Below are 6,970 nucleotides of genomic sequence, written 5' to 3' on the forward strand. Positions count from 1 at the left end.
CCTTTGAACTCTCTTATCTGACCTCTAGACCGCCCCGTTTGCTGGACGAAGTAATATAGCCCCTAACCCTTTGAGTGATAAAGCATGCGCGGTGCTATGGTCACATAGATAGAGACAAAGTCTCCTGGCTTTGAGGAAAAGAGTGAAAACAGTGCATATTTTCTACGTCTTGGATACCTCCATCAAGGTTCGTAGTGTTTGTTAGAATGAAAATTGTATATTGGTCGATTTTATGATGGTTCAATGATATATTATTTTCCTCTGTTGTTGTTTACGTGTCGCCACGTGTTCCTCTGTTCTTCAGCGTCTGTGCTATTTCGCCTTTTGATAGATTGATTAGCTATTATTTCTCTATGTGTTGGATGGTGCGCAGGTTTGGCTTTCTATTAATTGTAGCTGTTGATTGTGTTGTTTCTCGTTATTTCCTTACGTCCATGCTGTTCACTTAATAAGAAATTAAACGTTGAGTAATGTTGGAATATCAAATTGAGATTCTCTATTGCGCTCGAAATGTTATGACAGATATTCACGCTATTGCAATGATGGTTCGCACGTATAGGAATATTAGACTTTTTATAATACAACTTGTAATTTGATTTTAATCATATTGATTAAGGATATCTTATTTGTACTGGTATAGATTTTATTTCCTCGTGTCATTCGTGTTCCGTGGTCTTCCATACATCTATCGGCACCCGTCTTCAACAAATCAGGGCAGATATCATTAGATCTGGTTGTTGGCTAGGAGCGTGCTATGTGGTGAAGTTTTTAACATGTCTACTTTCTGATGAGTTTGATTTTTCTTTTGACTTTCTGAATGATAGGTTACTCTGTTCTTTGATTAGGAATATCTTCTTTGTAGTGGTATAGATTTTATTTCCTCTTGTGTTCGTATCGTTCTTTGTTCTGTTTGTTGGCTAGGAGTGTGCTATGTGGTGAAGTTCATCTTTAACATGTCTATTTTCTGATGAGTTTGATTTTTTTTCTTCTGATTTTCTGAATGATAGGTTTCTCTGTTGTTTTGATCAGGAATATCTTCGTTGTAGTGGTATATATTTTATTCACTCTTGTGTTCGTGTCGTTCTTTGTTCTGTTTGTTGGCTAGGAGCGTGCTATGTGGTGAAATGGAATATCTTCTTTGTATTGGTATAGATTTTATTTCCTCTTGTGTTCGTGTCGTTCTTTGTTCTGTTTGTTGGCTAGGGGCGTGCTATGTGGTGAAGTTCATTTTTAACATGTCTATTTCCTGATGAGTTTGATTTTTGCTTCTGATTTTCTGAATGATAGGTTACTATGTTGTTTTGATTAATCAATGTAGTGGTATAGATTTTATTTCGTCTTGTGTTCGTGTCCCATAGTCTTCCAGGGTCTCTGCGGTTCACAGTTAATTACATACAACTATCAGAACTTCCCGCTATTGCATGGTTCTCACGTATAGGAATATTAGACATTTTATGATACAACTTATAATTTTGTTTGTAATCATATTGATTAAGAATATCTTCTTTGATTAAATGTGGTGATCGTTTCTCGTTTTGATATGGTGTAGCTATTATTTCCCTACATGTTGGATGATTGGTTCTATATTAATGCTGTGTGTTGATTCGAATTATTGCCTTATGTCTGCGCTATTCAATTCAATAGAAATGAAATTTGTGTCACATTGGAATATTAAACTTAGCTATTGTGCTCGAAATTACTTAGACCTATCAGATTCTAACATCTCAGACTTTTTATAATAGCACTTGTAATTTTGATTGTAATCGTATTGATTAAGAATATCTTCTTTGATTAAATGCACTATCCCTTCTGATTCATTGAAAACTTGTGATTACGGTTAATAAAAATATTGATTTGTGATACCTATTCAATGCTAATGTATCATACAGTCTGTAATAAGTATTGTTACGTATATTGTGTTCCTTCTATTTCAGATTTTTCCCATTCACACAGAGTCATAACATAATTCCTAATGACTTGAATAAATATATTTTCACTTGTACTTTTGTGTATGGCTATCCTTTGCATGTAAACTGCACACCTGTTGTAGCTGGAAAAATTACGATTGAAGTCGACTCAGGCTGAAAAATTACGAAAGTCGGCGGCCCAGGCTGAATGGTAAACGCGCACGCAGCCCTCCACTCGAGCGCCGCCCACCTGTCGCGGGAAGGAAGTCGGCCCAAGTAGGAAAATGGTGATAGAAGTCAGCCCAGGGTGAAGGGTAAGCGCGCACGCAGTCCTCTGGTCACGCTCCACCCACCACAGCAGCCCTCCACCCGAGCACTGCCCACCTGTCGCGGGAAGGAAGTCGGCCCAAGTAGGAAAATGGTGAAAGAAGTCAGTCAGGGTGAAGGGTAAGCGCGCACGCAGCCCTCCGGTCACGCTCCGCCCACCACAGCAGCCCTCCACCCGAGCACAGCCCTGTTACAGGTGGTGAAGGTTTTTCGGCTGGGTTTTTCTCCTTCACCTGATTGACATCGCAATTGGTACAATTCCCATCACTATTGGCTTTAGTAAATATATCTCAATTTGATTGGCATTAATAAATATATTTTGACTTGTACTTTTTGTGTATGACCCTTCTTTGCATGTCTCTGCATGTAAACCGCTCACCTGTTGTATCGGAAAAATATGTGAAGTCGGCCCAACTATGGCCAAAGAAGTCTGCCCAGTCTGTAAAATATGCTACAGTGAGCGCACGCGCAGCCCTCCGATAATCACGTGGACAACCCTCCGCACACGCGCCGCGCGGGGAAAAATACGCGCAGGGCTCAGGGGCAGGGCTCAGGGGTCCATGTCGTAGTTTCTCATTGTCGTAGTTTCTCACCGCCCCTTTACTACCCACCTCCACATCTTCAATCTCTAAAGCAGTACAAGGCTAAAGTAATCACCTACTACATAAAAAAAGAAGGGGGAGGAAAATAAAAGCTGGCACATCTAAAATTCGAAGAAACCCTGGTGCTTTCACGGGGCTACTCACGGCTCAGTCCTGGACCAGGTACCGATGAAAAACAGCTTTTCTGAGCCTCAGTAATAGATTCCCTTGATTGCCCTGACTGTGAGGCACAACTCATTGGCTTGGTGGCAAGTGGGCTCGCGTCTGATAGTGCAGTTTGGAATAAAGCGAGCAAGGAACATCTCTCTATGGTCTTAAGAAGGATATCAACATTACCTGTCAAGGCATTTCATATCGCTTTCAGTAAGTACAACACTCCTCATAGCAGTTGCCATTCGTGTTGGGAAAGCATGCTGAAGTTAGCTCAAGCAGTGCATCCAGAACTGTGAGTCAGGTTCATAGAGAGCACTTGGTGAGAGGGACAGCAACAGTGTCCAGTGAAGACTCTCCAGGAATTTTGTGCAGGTTTGGGTGTCACACCTTTTATTATTTTTGATGGAAAGCAGGGTGTGTGAAACACTGACCTCTGGTGGATGAATTCTTGTAATTTATAACCAGGTACCCATGTTCAAGTAATCTAGAAAAGCCTTAGCTCTCTTGCAGGAAATTGCTAATGAATCTCAGTGTCTTTTGTGGAAACAGGTTGCAACTGCCTTTCTATCCACCAAGGCCCACCAAGGCCTTTTGTGATTACACATCCTTTGACATGCTCACCATATTGAAATGATTGTCATGGATGAGATTAGATGTCGACCATGAAATCACTTTTTCCGTCCGCTATATTGCTGTTGCTTTCAGACATCCAGATTACATATTGTTGCAAGTTTTCGCACACAAAAAAGTGAGAATGCTCTAATGTCAACACTAGATTACTAGGATGAAAAATGCCTTAACGACAATGTCAGCATGTGACAATAATTTTGTGTAGGAACACTATTCCCTCTGAATGCCGATTCTCTAAAAGTAAAAGAAAAAAGAAAACGGATTCCATTGCAGTATTTGAGGTATTTATGTGGATCTGCATACAATTTTGAATTTCAAAGACCGTTATAGATGATAATAATCTATTTTCACGAGTTCTATATTAAGCCATTCTGGGTGTTTGTCCAAAATTACTACATTGTCTCCTTATGAAATAAAAATTCATTTGGATGATGGGCAAAGTTAGAGCAGTTTACAAGAAATATGTGTGAGAACACTATTTCGTCTGCGCACTGATTCCAACAGAGGTCTCGACTGTGGCATTTGGGGAGCATCTCTATGAATCTCCGTATGATTTGGAAAAGATGATTAATAATTATGTTAACTCCTTCTAATGTAATCAAATTCGTTTGGTTCATTGGCAAAGAAGTGGAGTAGTTTACAAGATTCCAGTTGAATATTCATTGACTTGATATGTATAGAGAAAATAATCTATACTCGTTTTTTATCAGCTGTGGAATTGTTTATTTTCACAGTTGCTTTAGAAGCTTCACAAAGCTTTCGCTCGTCCTGCTTGTCCTGTTGAGTCCATATGCTGATGTAAACAGTTCGTCCTTATATAGCATTGGTTGGTCTGTTTTGACACTCAAAAATATTTTAGATTGAGTTATTTTGTTAAGTTTGAAACATGATAGTAATGTGTAAAGAAGAAAAGCATTGATTTGAGGTGTGCGTGGAGATAATTTTATCGTCATCCTGTGTACCGATTCTCCTCCACATCAAGTACTTCCATCCTTGGGGCGTGTGAAGTCGTAAAAGACCGTACATCTCCACGTTCTATTGTTGACGGGATGAGGAGCTTATGGTCAATTGTGTTGTAGCCAGCTAGAAAGGTTTTGTCTATGCCCTCTCACAACTGAGAAAAGGTTGCTTGCATGCAGTGAGGAATACCTGAGAGAACTCATGGGCTTTGTAGGAATATTTCCAGTCCAGCTCGTTCTTGTAGGTCAATGAAAAATACATGTTTGTTGCTTAGATATGCATATGGTTTGTCATTTCACCACCAGAAAATCAGTTCCTGACATAGGCTGTTTATGACTGTCAAAGTATACAAAAAAGAGCTTCCCATCACTAAATGGTCACGTTCGTTGTTCTCATTTTGCCTGCTTTCGTTGCATTTGTATCGTGTGATGTAAATTTGGGACAGTGATCCTTACATTATATGTTGATAAATGAGGTCATGCTCATTCTTTCGATTATGCATACGACTATTTTGGCAGTTGTCTTGAAATAGTCTTCGAAGCCATGAAACTTCTCAAGAAAATAAAAAATAAAAGTAAACTTATAGATGTATTATCCTATGTTCTTTCATTTTCAAATTTATGTTCCTGATAAAGGGAGAGAACAATGATTCGATACATGTGAAGCGGTTGTTTGCCCATGACGTTAAAAAAAACGGTATGAGTATATTTAAAATTTGTAGTGATAATGAATGCTACAGCGAGAAAAAGCAAAGAAAAGAATGATGTTTACTTTGTGTTACAACTTCTTCACTTGGGGATTCTACGTTCAATTAAAGCATGTCGTTTGCTTTTACCCATTGTATTGTTGAAAAATCTATGACGTTACTTGTGCGTTGATATCATCCTTCAGTCCACTGACATTACCATGCAACATGAATTTCAGCCTTGGGAAAACCGTAGGTTGCGGTGGGGGACCTCTCCCATAGGTTTCCAGAAAAGAATGGAAAGGGACAAATGAAAAGCCGGGGAAAACCGGTTCTGTAGGGACTGGGGACAGTGAACTTGTCTCAGTCCGAAAATGTGAGTCAAAATTGCGTTTAATCTGTGCACACGTAATGATCACGAATGCAAAAGAATGTAGGCTTTGTAGCCTCTTTCAGATTGATGAAAACTGTCCTGCTATAGAAATTCGTGTTGCTTTGTGTTCGTCCTAGGTCAGGTCACAATGACAGCATGCATAAAAATTAACTCTTCTTTAATTAAAAGTTGTGTTAATAATATCCCTCTGACAGTTTTTAGCATTGACTATTGATTGCTTTAATTACCTCTATGACTGCTCGCTGTGATTCTATCCCTTTAATGATTATTCGATGTTCCCCTGTTAGCATGTTGTTTCAAAAATTGACTATTGATAAATGTTGCTACGATTCTGTGTGTTTGATTCTACTCCTCCAGACTTTCTCCATATATCTACATGTTCCTGTGTTTTGCTCTTCACTTGACAGATTCGTATTTGTAGCTTTCGATTAATATAAGTTGAGAATTATTATTCCTTCAAGCAATGACAAACGATAATGGTTGCTACGATTATACGTGTCTGATTATAATCCTCCATCTGTCTATATGTTCCTGTTTTTTCCTCTTCACTTGATAGATTCGTATTTGGTAGCCTTCGATTAATATAAGTAGATAATTATTATTAATTCCTTAAGCATTGACTATTGCTAATTGTTGTTACGATTCTGTGTCTCCGATTTTTACTCTTCCATACTTTCTCCGTCTATATACATATTCTTAAGTTGTGCTTGTGCCTCTTTTAGCATAATATTTGTAGTGTTGACTAGTGGTAATTGTTGCGGTGATCGTGTGTCTGATTCTACTTTTCCAACTATCCATATGTTCCTGCGTTTTGCTCTTCACTTGGTAGATTTGTATTTGGTAGCTTTCGATTAATATAAGCAGATAATTATTATTTCCTTACACCTATTTGTGATGGTGATCTGATAAACAAACAAACAAAAAAGGGGGTGTGAGTTCAAACAAAATTCGAATTGGCCACCCTGAAGATGCTTAAATATTATAGAGTATTTGTGATCATTATATATTGTTCAATTAGGATAATGAAAAGATATCGCCTTCATATAACAGCAAGATCATTCGTTGCATTTATGATGTTACTTGTGGTTTGATATCATCCTTCACTCTATTGATGATGGCGCCCAATATGTATTTTGACTTTGGGAGGGAATCGTCGATTGGGGTTGAGGGAGATCTCCCGCGCGTTTCGAGGAAAGAGTGAAAGAGGGATGTGTGAAAGGAGAGGTGAAACCTGTTCTAGAAGGCTGGGGTCAGGAAATAAGTTTATCTGAGCTTCTTTGTGTGTGTCACTGTATTCTTCTCATGGAAATGT

This window comes from Ornithodoros turicata, chromosome 3 (assembly GCF_037126465.1).
Source record: "Ornithodoros turicata isolate Travis chromosome 3, ASM3712646v1, whole genome shotgun sequence".
Classification (NCBI taxonomy): domain Eukaryota; kingdom Metazoa; phylum Arthropoda; class Arachnida; order Ixodida; family Argasidae; genus Ornithodoros; species Ornithodoros turicata.